Raw genomic sequence first — 14,465 nt, 5'->3', positions numbered from 1 at the left:
ACCTGCCAGAGGGCAAAGCCGGTGCACAAACCGCCGGCTGGACTGTTGGAGCCGCTGCAAACTCCGGTCGAACCTTGGGAAAGGGTGGCTCTGGACTTTGTCACGGATCTGCCCAGCTCAAGGGGCAAGACGGCAGTGTTGGTGGTGGTGGACCTGTTCTCCAAGATGGCGCATTTCATTCCGTGTGCTAAGGTGGCCACAGCGGAGCAAACCGCCAAACTGTTCATAGACCACGTGTTCAAGGTTCACGGTCTGCCACGGTCTATTCTGTCCGACCGCGGGCGGCAGTTCATCTCGAACTTCTGGCAGAAACTGATGGGCTTCCTAAACGTCAAGATCAATCTGGCGTCGGCGAGACACCCGCAGACCAACGGGCAAGCGGAGCGAGCCAATGCCATCATGCAGCAGTACCTGAGATGTTATGCAAACCAACAGCCTGCGACGTGGGTGGATTACCTGCCGCTTGCAGAGTTTGCCTACAACAACACGAAGCACGTATCCACGGGCGTCACGCCGTTCTTCGCCAACAACGGGCGGCACCCTAGAACCTTTCCGGGACTGGAATGCAGGGGAGAAGGGGAGCCGCAGTCAGCAGATGCGTTCGCGTCGGAGCTGCAGGAAGTCCACGATCAGCTGCGGCGCCACCTGGAGCTGGCTAAACACGCATACAAGGTACAAGCGGACAAACACAGAAGGGTTGGCGAAGAGCTCCACGTGGGAGACTGGGTCTGGTTAGCAGCCCACGCAGTGCCGGCCAGGTCGTTGGCCAAGAAGAAACTAGGGCATAAACAACTGGGGCCCTACCAAGTCGAAGAGCAGGTCAACCCGGTGGCTTTCAGGCTGGCGCTTCCGGAGGGTTCCAGAATGCATCCGGTGTTCCACAGATCGGTGCTCACTCCCTACAAGGCACCGCACAGGTTCCAGGAACCCGGAACGGCGCCGAGTCCGCTCAGAGAAGGAACGGGGCACGCGGGAGTGGCACAGGAGGAGCGCATCAACGGAGTCACGGAGATTTTGGACTCCAGATGGGGGGAAGAGGGAGTAGAATACTTTCTCGCCAGGGAGGGCACCCCGGCCAGTGCGAACAGCTGGGTGCCGGGCTACGCTTTAGACGAACCTCTGCTCAAAGACGAGTTTCATGCCCTCTTCCCACATAGACCTATGCCAGCAGACTTTTTCGACGACTGGCTTTTCACGCCCACGCTTTCGGACAGCACGTTCAGGGGGTTCGACTCGGATGAGGAACCAACACGAGACGTCCGTTCCCCGGAGGGGTCACCCTCGGGATCTGTCTCAGAACCCTCGTATTGGTGGGACGATAGGCCGGAGGAGCAGTTCCGCAGGAAGTGGCTGGACTGTTCCGGCCGAGCAACGCCGCCTGGAGGAAGTGCGGGAGAGACGGACATGGACATTTTCGGGGACGACCCTGGTTTCGAGCACGGCGGCACAGAGATGGAAGAGGAGGTGACTGTCGTCAACGAGAGCAGAGAGGAAGACCTGGAAGAGTTCCGCTGGAGGCCTGCCACGGGAAGCGACCGATATCCGACGTTCGTCCCTTTGCAACAGCAGCCCCCAGCTCCAGCACCGGAAGGAGGGGAGGGGGGACTGGGGGGCTTCGAGGGGGGGATGGATGTCAGGGGTTTAGGTGCAGAGGCACGGGCAAGGGAGGAAACAGAGAGCGAAGGGGAGGAGACAGAGGAAAGGATGAGTGATGACGACGACCCGAGATCTCCCAGTCTTTCCAGTGAATCAGAGGATTCACAGAAAGGAGCACCAGTGGCCAGGGCAAGGGGGGCGTCTAGGGAGGCACCCCAGGAAGATAGAGCCAGAGGAGACTCAGGGGGGAGCAGCTGGAAATCGGGACCAGCGTCACCGCCAGGAAGCAGGGAAGAGGAAAGGAGCCAGGAGGGAAGCGCTGGCAGCTCACCACAGGAGGGAGGGCAGGAGTCAGGAGTGGCCACACCTCCATCGGGGAGCGAAGAAACGGTTAAGAGGAAAGTGGAAGGTTGGGCGCGCGCGCCAAGTTCAAATGCAGAGGAAGGCGGCGCAGTGAGCAGCCCCGAAAGGGAACCGGGTCCTAAAGCCCGGCGCAAGGAGGCAGAAGGGTCTGGGTCAGCGTCAGAAGAATCCCGGAAGGAAGAAGCCCCGGGGGGTAGAGGGACCCAGAGGAGGACAGTCAGGAGGAAAAGGTGGAGCAAGGCTAGGATATTAAGTTGGTGCGCACGGGGCGGAGACTCAGACGGAGCCTCGCCGATCTAGCTAGTAGACGTAGAGTTGCAGACAGCAGCGTGAGAATGGAAACTGTAATTCAATAAAGACTTTTACTTAATGACCGCTGGCTAGCGTGATCCTCTGTGAGCTAGGATCTTGAAGCAGCTCTGACAATCAGAATGTCTCTTCTGATTTTTCGCCGAAAACTTAACATTCTCTTCTCCAGGATTTAAAACAATTTTTGGAAGGTGCAGACCCTTTTTTGCTTCCAGGCATGCATATGTGAATTCCGACACGATTTTATATGCAGACAGATTCCCCCATCAGGTGGAAACATAGTCCCCCTGCTTTATAGCTTCTCCACTGTAATGTGATGTTAATATAACTTCCCAGAAGGGTTTTACAGATGTGAAGGTTTTGTGAGTTGCAAATACTTTAGCTTATTAACCCCCAAGCACTTCTTTACAGGCCTCGAGCTCAATGTGGAAAGCAATTAATTGTTCCAACGGCATAAATCATCAAGTGATGGAATTCATGGAGATTCCATCTGTTTTAAGTGCATTAATTTTTTTAAAGCCAAAAACAACCCATCACTTGTCACACATATCAAGCTATCAACACTTCTCCCATTTATGATTTCTACCCAAAGGAGCACTTTATAATATAGTAGCAACGGTAACGTCTGAAGGACAATAAAAGCAAAATCTCTGGAAGAAATGGCCCCTCATTGAAGCAGTCAGTCTTGCAGCCTTAATGGTAGTCTCCACAAAAAAGGTTAACCAGCTGGCTTAGCCTGTTTAAGAGGAAGCTACACCAGTCATTTTATTTTCATTTTGCTTTTTACACCGCCTTTCTATATTGCTATACACAAGGCAGTCTACAGGCTAAATAAACAACAAAATATGCCACAAAGATTGTAAGGGTATCAGGGGGTTGCTCGAGAGCAATCAGGCAAATGCCTCCCTGGTCGGCTGTAAAGCCTTGTTATTGGTGTAAAAAAAAACAAAAACCCTTCACTGTGCAGAGCGCCACTATTCCATGGCTCGCTGGTAGAATCTGAGAGTGCGCAGTCCTTTAACCTTCCCCAGCAGAGTAGTTTCTTGACGCCCAGTCTGCGCTTCCCCTCTCTGCGCGGAAGCCTACTGCGCAAGGAGGGCGTGGGTAACGGAGGACCTCTCTCCTCCCTGCTTTGCTCAGGCAAGTTGTCCTGGCACCGCCTCGCCTCCTCCGAGCCCGGCATCTCCTCTCCGCTGGAGGTGTGGCTACTCTCCTCCGCTGAGGAGGTGCTGCTTCCCACGATCTTTGGGGGCTCTCTGTAATCCATCCGGCTTTCCCCTCTCGCCCCTGAGCCGATGGCAGTTCCCTGACAAAGATCATACACCTTTGTAACACAATCTGACCAAATACAAAAGTCATCATAAAAACCCGACTTTAAACTACTTCTGTCAAATAAAATAATATTCAGCAATCCATTTGAATAGAGTAGTACACAGTGCAATTATCAGCATGTAATATATTAGCAAGTTAAAATGAAACAAATTCACGCTTAACAAGTACAAGTACAATCATAATTACTAAACTACAATCAATAAAAATAACAGCAAGCTGCAATGCATAAAACACCACAGTGCAAGCAAAACTGTGTAAAAACAAAGACACTCAACTCATAAAATTATATATATAACCTATAACTCCTCTTCTCCTTTCCCAGCTGCTTCTGCTGAGCTGGAGGGTGGGGCAAGGCAGTGGGGAAAAGCCAAGGCTTGGTGGCCAGCACAAAGTCTCTCTCCCCTCACTCCATCTTCACCCCATATCTGCTAGAGGTGAGCATTATAAAGCCCCAGTATTATTTTCCATCTCAGAGAAAAAAACAAACCAAATTGAACCCAACCTTTCTACCCCCAATTGCAGTGCCCCACCTCATATATAATCCTAGCGTGCTTAGATCTAATTAGTGCATGAAGAGGTTAAAACCATAGAGTTAGCTGTCCTGCCTATGTCACTTCCTCTCATCTTGGGAGGAAATGGGTCACCAAATCTTTGTTCTCCCTTCTTCCCTCCCTCCTTGTGGATATCAATAGGTAAGGAGCTCTGAGCTTGGCTTTAAGCAGCATTCTTTCATTTCAGACCAGAATGGAGTCTGAAAATAGCATTTTTCTGCCCTAAGAGTTTAGAAACTTTTGTGACTAAGCAACAGTTGCAACTTCCTGCGCACCTTTGCTGACTCCTGCATGGAAAAGCCTATTAATCAGAGAGTTTTGTAAGTAAGCCATTTTATGACTTATCAAAAATGTGGACTCTGTGCTAGGGAAGTGGGAAAGCTTGGAAATAGCTTCTAAAAGGGAACATATTGGGACTCACTGGAAAGGCACATTTTAAATATCGTATGGCTTACATGCTTTGCAGTGACAAATGTGTGCCCAATCGCACGTCAATCGAACACCGGTAAAATGTTCGCTGCCTGTAATAATTGTAAGGTGTATTTTTTAAAAAGCCATGACAAATGCTCTAAAAATATACTCTTGTTTTGTTTTATTTGCAATTTAATATTTGATATATACGAAAGCAGTGCTTCAAGCTTGGCAGGTAATCTTGCTGCTCCTTACTGGACTCTAAAATGGCAGCGAGGCACTGATCTCACCACACAGGGACTGTGGAATGAGTCATGCGATCCCCTTGGTTTTCTTTTCTTTGATAATAATTGTTCTTAGTTTTAAATTCCATTCCAATAATAGCCTCATTATAACAATACCCATTTATAATACAATTACTAATACCAATCGTTCAAATAACAAATTATATAATTTAGGTGGCTCCCCGTGTGCTAGAATTGATGGTTTGATGATTTTCTTTATTTCTGTGTTCCAAAATCTTGCTAATTTCAATTACATCTCAGTCATAGTAATAATCCCACTATACAACAACTGCAATATTAATAACTTCAATTCGTGTTGACACATTAAATGATTTGTAAGACTACAAGTGAGACACTCAAACTATATCCTTGTTTTTCCTGTGTGTGGTCCAATCACCTTAGTTTTCAAAATGTTATCGGCGTTTACCTGCCTGTACAGATAAAATGAGTATTTTCTGCCTGAGTACTCTATCACAAGGCTGGAAGTCAAGTTACTACAATGGCACCTTGAGAAACAGCCATCTTGAAGCGTTTTGTGGTGGCAAGCTTAATCTGTATTCAGGTGACCGCTTCTCTGTGTGCCATGATACACCTTGGCTGACAAGAAAAGTCAGCGTGGGATAGAAAAGTATAATCCCCAAAGCTACTCTCCCTAAACCTACCAGTTTGCTTGTCTTGCCCAAACTCGAGTTGTCAAAACAGAACATAGCAAAACATTATTTGGAATTTGAAGCCGAGGCAGAGCTGTAAACAGGAGTATACTCTCAGGATGGGTATGGCGGCAGTGAGGGAAATGATTAAAATAATTGCAGCTTTGCTTGATTAGGTCTTCTCAAGAGCATAGTTTTGTGGTGGTGGTGCTTGAAAATATATTTTTACGTATGCCCCTGTTGCAAAATTGACTCAACTCCAACTGTGGGTTAGATTCCATCTGCCGTTTCAGATGCGCCTGCTTCCCTCTCCTGCGTTGTCTTCAGCTGCTGTCTGCTGTTCAGAGTAGAGCTCTGTGAATCTTTATAGGGATTTCGGTCTTCTACAGAGTGGCTCTAAAGACGCTGCCTCCCAAAATATTTTGAGGCAGCGTGGTACTGAGCTTTGTGTTGCCGTTCGGGGTGTGCATCCACCACAAGATTTGGTTCAGCTCCTGATTCAACACTTCGGAAAACAACTTTAAATCGCTGGAAAATTTAAAAATAGCTATTACACTTTTCCCTTGGATGGGATGAAATTTGCAAACACACTACCCACCCCCCACTCCCGCCAAATCAGGTAAAGGTAAAGGTACCCCTGCCCGTATGGGCCAGTCGTGACAGACTCTGGGGTTGCGCGCCCATCTCACTTAAGAGGCCGGGGGCCAGCGCTGTCCGAGGACACTTCCGGGTCATGTGGCCAGCGTGACGAAGCTGCTCTGGTGAGCCAGCACCAGTGCAGCACACGGAAACGCCGTTTACCTTCCGCTATAAAGCGGTCCCTATTTAGCTACTTGCACTTAAGGGTGCTTTCGAACTGCTAGGTGGGCAGGAGCTGGGACTGAAAGACGGGAGCTCACCCCGCCGTGGGGATTCGAACCGCCGACCATGTGATCGGCAAGCCCTATTCGCTGAGGTTTTACCCACAGCGCCACCCGCGTCCCTCCGCCAAATCAGTTAAGTCTGCCTAATTACAGGGCAATAGGTTCAGGGGCTTTTAAGTTGTTGTTGTTGTTGTTGTTGTTATTACTATTTATTATTTATACCCCACCGATCTGGCTGGGTTTCCCCAGCCACTCTGGGTGGCTTACCGCACATAAAAAAATGGTAAAACATTAGACATTAAAAATTTCCCACTAAAGAGTTGCCTTTAGATGTCTTCTAAACGTCAGATAGTTTTTTATTTCCTTGACATCTGATGGGAGGGCATTCCAGAGGGCAGGTGCCACTACTAGGTTTTGTTTTGGTTTTTTTGTAAAGGAAACATCTATAATAGTTTTTACTTTTTTTACATAATCAAATGAAGTTTGTGGGCCATACGTGAGAGGATGAATTCTGCCAAAGTTCAGAAGGTAGCCATGTGGATATTCTGCAAGGGCAGACTTTGCAGTTTGAGGATGGATCAAAAATGGGAATCGCTTCATCTCTCATGATGTATTGTGGACAATTTGGCTAAAAACAGCACACATTAGAGAGGCGCCCCTAGGTAAGAAACCTGCCAAACTGCAGATAAATCAGTCCACTATGTTTTTGCAATCTTCTTCAAAGTTTACTTTTGGGGAGGCGGGTGGAGAACTAAAAGGGATTGAATTAGATCGCCTCTACGTCCAAAATTCTGATACTGGAAAGTCAGGGCAGAATCATCCCCTCATAGCAAATCTCCCCCACCCCACCTCATCCCTGGTGTTTGCCCTACCTCCCACCTCCCCTTGCACCCTAGCATTTTCCTTATATGAGAAGCTTGGAAACATTGGTTTTACTTTTAGCAGAGACTTGTCTGTAGTATTTTGTGTGTGTGTGTGTGAGGCACCCTGACACGCTTCAATATGTGCCCCCAACTTTGACCCTTCACACATGCTTCTTAAAGGTCCTCCTTTACCCCCAGACAAACCTCGAATCCCTCCAGTGCACTCTGCTTCAGCTGAGGATTTATCCAGAGCTGATGACTGATCCTGGTTTCCATCTGGAATGAATGAGTTTGCCAACACAGCATTTGTTATTCCATAAACAATATTGTAGCTGGTTTTGGGAAGCTAGACGGCCTAGTGAGCTTCTGTCCTACAAGTTTGGCACTGTGCAGAGATATTACATGGTCCCCTTTCCCCTCTGGGCCAGCCGTGTTGGAATGCAACTCCCATAATTCCTGACCGTTGCCTATGCTAGCTGGAGCTGATGGGAGTTGGTCTAATATCTGAAGAGAACTAGATCATGGCCTATCAAAATGGCAGAGCTAGTTATGAGGTGGCTGACTCAGGCAGCTGATTTTGGATGTCACGGAAGGCCAGCAAATACCATATTTTTTGCTCTACAAGGCTCACTTTTTTCCTCCTAAAAAGTAAGGGGAAGTGTATGTGCGTCTTATGGAGCTAATGCAGGCTGTGCAGCTGCACAGCAATCCCTTCTTTCGCTGCACAGCGATCCCTCTTGCTGTTCTGGCTTCTGGGATTCAGAATTTTTTTTCTTGTTTTCCTCCTCCAAAAACTAGGTGCGCCTTGTGGTCTGGTGCGTCTTATAGAGCGGAAAATATGGTAGCTACATTGCCACTGTTATTCTATTTTTACTGCCAGAAACATTTTCTTATTCCCAACAGAAATATACTAATGTTCATTGCTCTTTTCCATGTTATATGCTCCTTGTGGTGCAGAGCTGAATCCTTCTAATTTCCCATCTCCATTTCCCTTTCCTGTTTCCTTTGACCTGTTGGTGTCTTCTAAGAACGAGGCTTGCAGTGCAAGTACGTCTGCCATGAACCCACAAAAACCCAGGGTGGGCCCTACTAGGCTCTGCAGTGTTCATGCTCAGATTTTGTTCAAGAACATGCTAGAGTGAGTTTCTATTTCCACAAAGAAACCACAGCCCAGTCCACTGATCTGGATTATTAAGTGGTTCAAGATCTGGTTCCAAAAGCCAAAAATCAATCATATCTATTAAACCTTCTGCACCTGGGAGAAAGTAGAACAATGCCCCCTTTCCCATATCGAACTGTTTTTAGCACATTCCTCATCAAAAGCTGCTGCCAAATATTTACTGCCATTTTCTGAAGGGAGAAGTCCCCAATTTTTTTTTTAGTGGTGTGACCTTCAGCTTTATTGACCATGATAAAATGCACATGCCAGTGCTACCAAAATGCTTTATTGCCCTGCATGAGATAAGCTAAATTACATTCGCTCTCCCAAACTACCCAGCATTCTTGATGGGAGCCTGAAGCATTTCTATTAGGAAACGGCAGGTGCGGGCCAGGAATTAGTAGATGGTTGCCATTTCGAGAAATATTTCACAAAGACCGCCGTCTGCGTTTGACCTTCCCATTGAGCTGCTTATCACAGCCAATAAACCCTGACTCATTAATTAGAGCTGCCCTCCAAACTGAAGGTGCTTCAGACAACAGAGTTTGAAATGGTAGGACTTGCTGGAGTGCATAGAACCGGCTGGCTGGGAGCGAAACAACATCTCCTACAAAGCGACTGTATTTCCGGGTAGGGGATGTTATCAGCATTACATTCATAATTGCTTGGTGCAGCATACAAATTTACCCAGAATACTGCTCAGCTGTGTTAGGAACCAAGTGCCATTCCCCAGAGTAGCTCTTCTCCAGCTAGGAATGCCAAATGAGATTCTGAGCATATGTGGCTAGCATTCGGCAGTTTGTAAGTGAACTTGTGGAAGTTCCTTAAGGCTACTTTTCACTCCTGATGAAACTCTCATTGACTGCTGTGAAAATACAGTGGTACCTCGGGTTAAGAACTCAATTCGTTCCGGAGGTCCGTTCTTAACCTGAAACTGTTCTTACCCTGAAGCACCACTTTAGCTAATGGAGCCTGCCTCTGCGCCGCTGGAGCACGATTTCTGTTCGCACCCTGAAGCAAAGTTCTTAATCTGAGGTACTATTTCTGGGTTAGTGGAGTCTGTAACCTGAAGTGTATGTAACCTGAAGCGTATGTAACCCGAGGTACCACTGTATTCAGAAGAGGCCTCCCTCTGTCCGTGTAGATAGCCAACTTGTGGAGAGGACAGCTGGAGACTGTCCACTGGCTCCCATAATGTCCGTACATTTGAGTGCAATGCCAGGAAGGAGAGCTTATGAATATCCCACTGTATCCAAATGGGCTCACTTACCAAAGTTCTTCTCAATGAGTGGACATCAAGGGAGACTGTAGGGTATAGGGGTGTGATGGGTAGGGGCAGCAGTCGTGGCCCGTTAGCTCTTCACTTGTATAGTTTATACCTGGAGGGTTAGAGTGCACCAAGCCTTTATGTCAGCTGCAACAGGGCCAGCTGCTTTGCAGGTAGAGGTCCAGAGGATATTTTGTATTAATTGTATGCACTCTATGAAATGCCTGTTGGTTGCAGTGAATGACATACGCAGCAAGGGCAGGCTTTGGTCTTTCAAATTTCACAGGAGTAGGTCAGCAATAAAAAAAACACCGGTGTCAGTGAAGTTAACTTTATTCAAAGTTAACCCAGACAGCACAGGCCTAGTGGTCACAGCAACTCTTCCCAGTAGGTCTTGCCCCAGTGAAACAGTTGGAAAGACAAGGTCCCTGCCTTCCCACCATTCTCTAAGGCTCCTTCCCCAGTAGCCTAAGGCTCCATTGTCTTGTCTCTTGTTGCTTCACCCTCTACATTTCTCTGCATGTTCTGGGAGACCAGAGAGGAGGGGAGCAGGTCGCAGCAAGAAGGGGAGACTCCCTGGATTCTTCAACAGCCTGCCTCATTTCTGTCTCCTGGCCCCCACTCCTCTCCTGCCTCCGATTCAGGACTGCTCTCTGCCCCAGCCTCTTACTTCTCACTAAACCCTGCTACCTCTTCAGCTTCCGGCACCCCCTCCCAGTCTGCCCTCTGCAGCCAGCCAGACCACAACACCCCTTGCTTCTCACCTTCCTTTCTGCTCAGTTCACTAGGTCATAGTTGCAGCTCTCCTGCCCTCAATCTACCTCTGTACCCAGATTACCTGACCAAGCAAATCAGCCTTTTGTTGGGTGAGATTCTATACTCTGTGGGTCAGTCAGTTCTCTTGGTTCTTTCTTATAAGCCTTACCTATGACTGTTGACCCTGTTGTTCCTGGTTGTGTGTGTTTGGGGCAGGCAACTGAATTTTCATGTTTCTGTGGTTGAAAGAGAAAAAACAAACCTACAGGTCATAGTCTGCATGCGTACAAGCACACCAGATGCAAGCAGGTTTCTTTCACTTACTGAGACAATTCGTAATATTGAGCTGAATTGAGAGCCAGTGTGGTGTAGTGGTTAAGAGCGGTAGTCTCATAATCTGGGGAACCGGGTTCGCTTCCCCGCTCCTCCACATGCAGCTGCTGGGTGACCTTGGGCCAGCCACACTTCTTTGAAGTCTCTCAGCCCCACTCACCTCACAGAGTGTTTGTTGTGGGGGAGGAAGGGAAAGGAGATTGTTAGCCGCTTTGAGACTCCTGAAGGGGAGTGAAAGGCGGGATATCAAATCCAAACTATAAATGCTATTTAAGCTATAACACTTTCTCAAAGGACTGCATCAATACCTTTCTGACATTGGCATGAGAAATTTCTAATAGAGAGCAGCAGCCTTATGCTAGGATTAGGGATGGGTAAATCTGTCTGTTTCAGTTTCTAAATTTTCCATTCTTGGAAAAAATATCAGTTGTTCACATTTCCACATCAGTTTGCTTTTTTTTTAAAAAGAGGTCTCGTGAAAATACACAAGCATTTGGGTGTGTATTTCTTCACAAATACAGAGTTTTGCATGCATTTTTTTCCTAATATGTACATTTTTTGCAAGGCAGTTTCCAGTAATGTGGTGCAATTTTGCATGTTATTTTCACAAATATATTCATTTTTAAAACTTTGAATGTTAAAAGTGAACTGAGTCTAATCCCCATCCATCCCTAGGATCCAGCAAGTTCACTCTAAAGTGCTATTTTAGGGGCTAAACTGGATGTGAGTTACCACACAGATTAGAACAAAATGGAGATATGCTCCAAAACCCCGGAGAAGCACTCTGATGCAATTTCATGTCCTGAAAAGGTAATTTACACACACACACACACACACACACACAGAGAGAGAGAGAGAGAGAGAGAGAGAGAGAGAGAGAGAGAGATTCAGATGGATGTTACTGTGACTTATGCAAATATACAAATTACACAAATTTTGCAGGCATGAAACGAGTTGTAAGCATGCTTATTTGGAATTGAGTCTGCAGTGCAAAGCACACTTAGGGTGATATCCAACTAAGTCATATTTTGAGTAGACCCATTTAAACAAATGGATCTCTTCTGAGTAGGATGATAGCTGCAAGAAACTGTTATTTACTACTCACAGTAAATATCAGAATCCAAGAAACAAACCCAAAGCAAACTACAGTTCCCAAGGATTCTTGGGGTGTGCGCACGCGTGCGTGCTTCAAATGCATGGTGTGTATGCAGTCTAACACTAAATATCACCCTTGAGAGGGAGTAAATTCAGTAGAACTTACTTCTGAACACACCTGCTTAGACTTGGGTTGAAAGCTCAGCCCACTGATAACATGCCAGGACACTGGAAATGATGAGAGATGCGTTTCACACTGTGCATCAGACAAAGGAGGCCGAGGAAAGAAAGGGAAAATCTTCCTCCTCTCTTTTCCCCATGTGGTCCACAAATATTCTCACAGCCGCTGGCACCTGAAGGTTAAAGAAAGGGATGTGTTTGGGGTTAGGAAAAGGAAAGGACTGACGCAGAAGAGAGGGGAGAAACAACAAATCCTTCTGTGGCCTGTATTTTGATATGAGCTGGGGGTCGGGGAGGAATCCAGTATTTTTGAAAGCTTGCCTCTCCTTTAAGGCAGGCTTTTATGCACTACCAAAGTCCATTTCTGAACCTGGCCTGAAAACAGACACCTCAGGCTTCCCTATCCATTTTTTAAAACTATTTATGATTTTCAGGTTTTTCATTTCAATAATTTTATAGTCATTTTAACATTTAAAAACTTGTCTTCCTTCCCCGTCTTTCTGTGGTTCCTTAAATTTATTTTTAATATTTTCTGCATATCCAGGTTAACTTAATTTGTTCATTTATTCATCTACTTTAAATATTATACTCTTAGGAAACTGCAGGTTGTTACAATAATCCTGCCAATGTTCTTGCCTGTTTACAATTTGTTTGTAAATATTCAGCAAGCCATTTCCATTCTTTTATAAAAAAAGTTTGTTATCTTGATTTCTTATTTTTCTGGTTTTTGTTCCTCCCCTCCCCTATTTTTCAAATCTCCTTTACTTCCCCAAGGCATCCCTATCCCTGTTCATGTCTGTCCCAGATCCGGCCTGAGATGTTTTGCCGCTGCAGGGAAAATACCCCTCTCACACAGCCCCACCTGCCCTGCAGATCTATCTCGTCCTCCCGTGCCACCATTGTTCCCACATTCCCACTGACCCTGCCACTTCCCCCTCACCCGTGGCCGCACCCATGGCAGCAGTGAGGGCAATGGTGCAGTGGTGGAACGGGTAAAGCATTGGTGGGACTGGCAGTGGCACAATGGTGGGGGTAGAAAGGAGTTTGGTTCTACCGCCCATCTGGCCTCATTGAAAATGGCACACAACAGGCCTTCTTCACTTTCCGCTCCCTCCTTCAGGTGGCAGCTTGGACCATCTTCGTAACGCTGCCTTCTTTCCCATGGAAAGCCATTGGAATTTCCTAATGGCTGTTCTGCTCCCAACCAATTTGATGGGCAGGAGCTCGCCCAGAAAGTGTGACCAAGAGATGGAAATTCCACGTTATCTTTACTACACATGACTCATTGTTATGCTTGGTAGAATGTGCCCTGAGGTTGCTGAGATAAGCTTGTTTGCACAATTTGGAACACATTGTGCGTGCGTGCGCGCACGCACACACACGCACACACACACTATAGCTGTCAACCGTCCCTTATTTGGTGGGAAACTCCCTTATCCCAGCGCCGTGTCCCGCTGCTGTCCCTTATTGATGATATCCCTTAAATTTCCCGGGTTTCAAAGGAAGCAGCTCCTCTCCCTCCCTCCCTCCCTGCTGGCCAGGGAGGAGGGAGGCTCCAACTGTGTTGCTTGGCTGCCCGGCCCGCCCCCCTCTGGCCTCCTCTCACCAGCCTCGGCCCCCAGGAGCCCTTCCCCGCCGGGACTGGCGGGAGCCTCGGGCCCTTCCACCGCCATCCTCCTCGCGGCCACCGAACTGGGGCCTCCCCGCTGCCGCTGCTCTCGCTAGGCTGTACTGCGGCTGCGCCGCCGAAGGCCCCAGATGAGATGGGCAGCCTGGCGCAGCCTATGAATTGCTGAGGAGCCTTGAGAGGAGAGCGAGGGCAACCATAGAGAAAGCAGTTCAGAGAGAGGAGGCGGAGGCGCGGGCAGGTGTTCCAAGGGCTAACCATAGAGGGGGAAAGAGGAGGAAGGACTGCAAGTCCCATAGATTTATAGATGGTCTGATCTGCGGGTTTACTTTGGGCGCTATTTCCCCCCCCCCGCCCTGGCTGATGGAACTGACAGCTGCAAATGGAGCACGAGAGAAAAGATACAGAACTGCAGCAGCATCTTCGTAACTTGGACTTCCTTTTGCGCGAAAAGTGGTTGCTGCTTGTAGTTACAGTGGTGCCTCGCAAGACGAAATTAATTCGTTCCGCAAATCTCTTCGTCTTGCGGTTTTTTCGTCTTGCGATGCACGGTTTCCCATAGGAATGCATTGAAAATCAATTAATGCGTTCCTAGGGAAACCGCCTTCAGACCAGGTCCGGGGACAGTCTGCCCCCGGACGTCTTCTGAAGGCTGGGGGGGGGGGACAAGGGCTTTTCTTCCCACCCCCAGCATTTTAAAAAACCCCGGGACAGCGGAGGACTTCTCCGCTGTCCGGGCGATCTTAAAATGCTGGCGGGCGGCATTTTAAAATCGCCCCGGACAGCGGAGGACTTCTCCACTGTCCGGGGCGATTTAAAAGCCCCT

General features: G+C 47.7%; 1 protein-coding gene across 4 annotated transcripts in view; it reads left to right on the top strand.

Annotated features, from left to right (window-relative positions):
* The first annotated feature begins 4,129 nt into the window (after positions 1-4,129).
* LOC308584461 (uncharacterized protein) overlaps positions 4,130-14,465 on the top strand; it is an 81,865-nt gene continuing 71,529 nt past the window's right edge. For all 4 annotated transcript variants that reach the window (XR_014006806.1, XM_081189271.1, XM_081189270.1 and 1 more), the window contains exon 1: positions 4,130-4,471. The gene's annotated coding sequence lies outside the window, so the exon portion shown is untranslated. The remainder of the gene's footprint in view (positions 4,472-14,465) is intronic.

The sequence above is a fragment of the Podarcis bocagei genome, assembly GCF_964188305.1.
Source record: "Podarcis bocagei genome assembly, chromosome: 3".
NCBI classification, from domain to species: domain Eukaryota; kingdom Metazoa; phylum Chordata; class Lepidosauria; order Squamata; family Lacertidae; genus Podarcis; species Podarcis bocagei.
The sequence above is the reverse complement of the archived record's forward strand: the minus strand, read 5'-3'. Positions and strand labels throughout refer to the sequence as shown.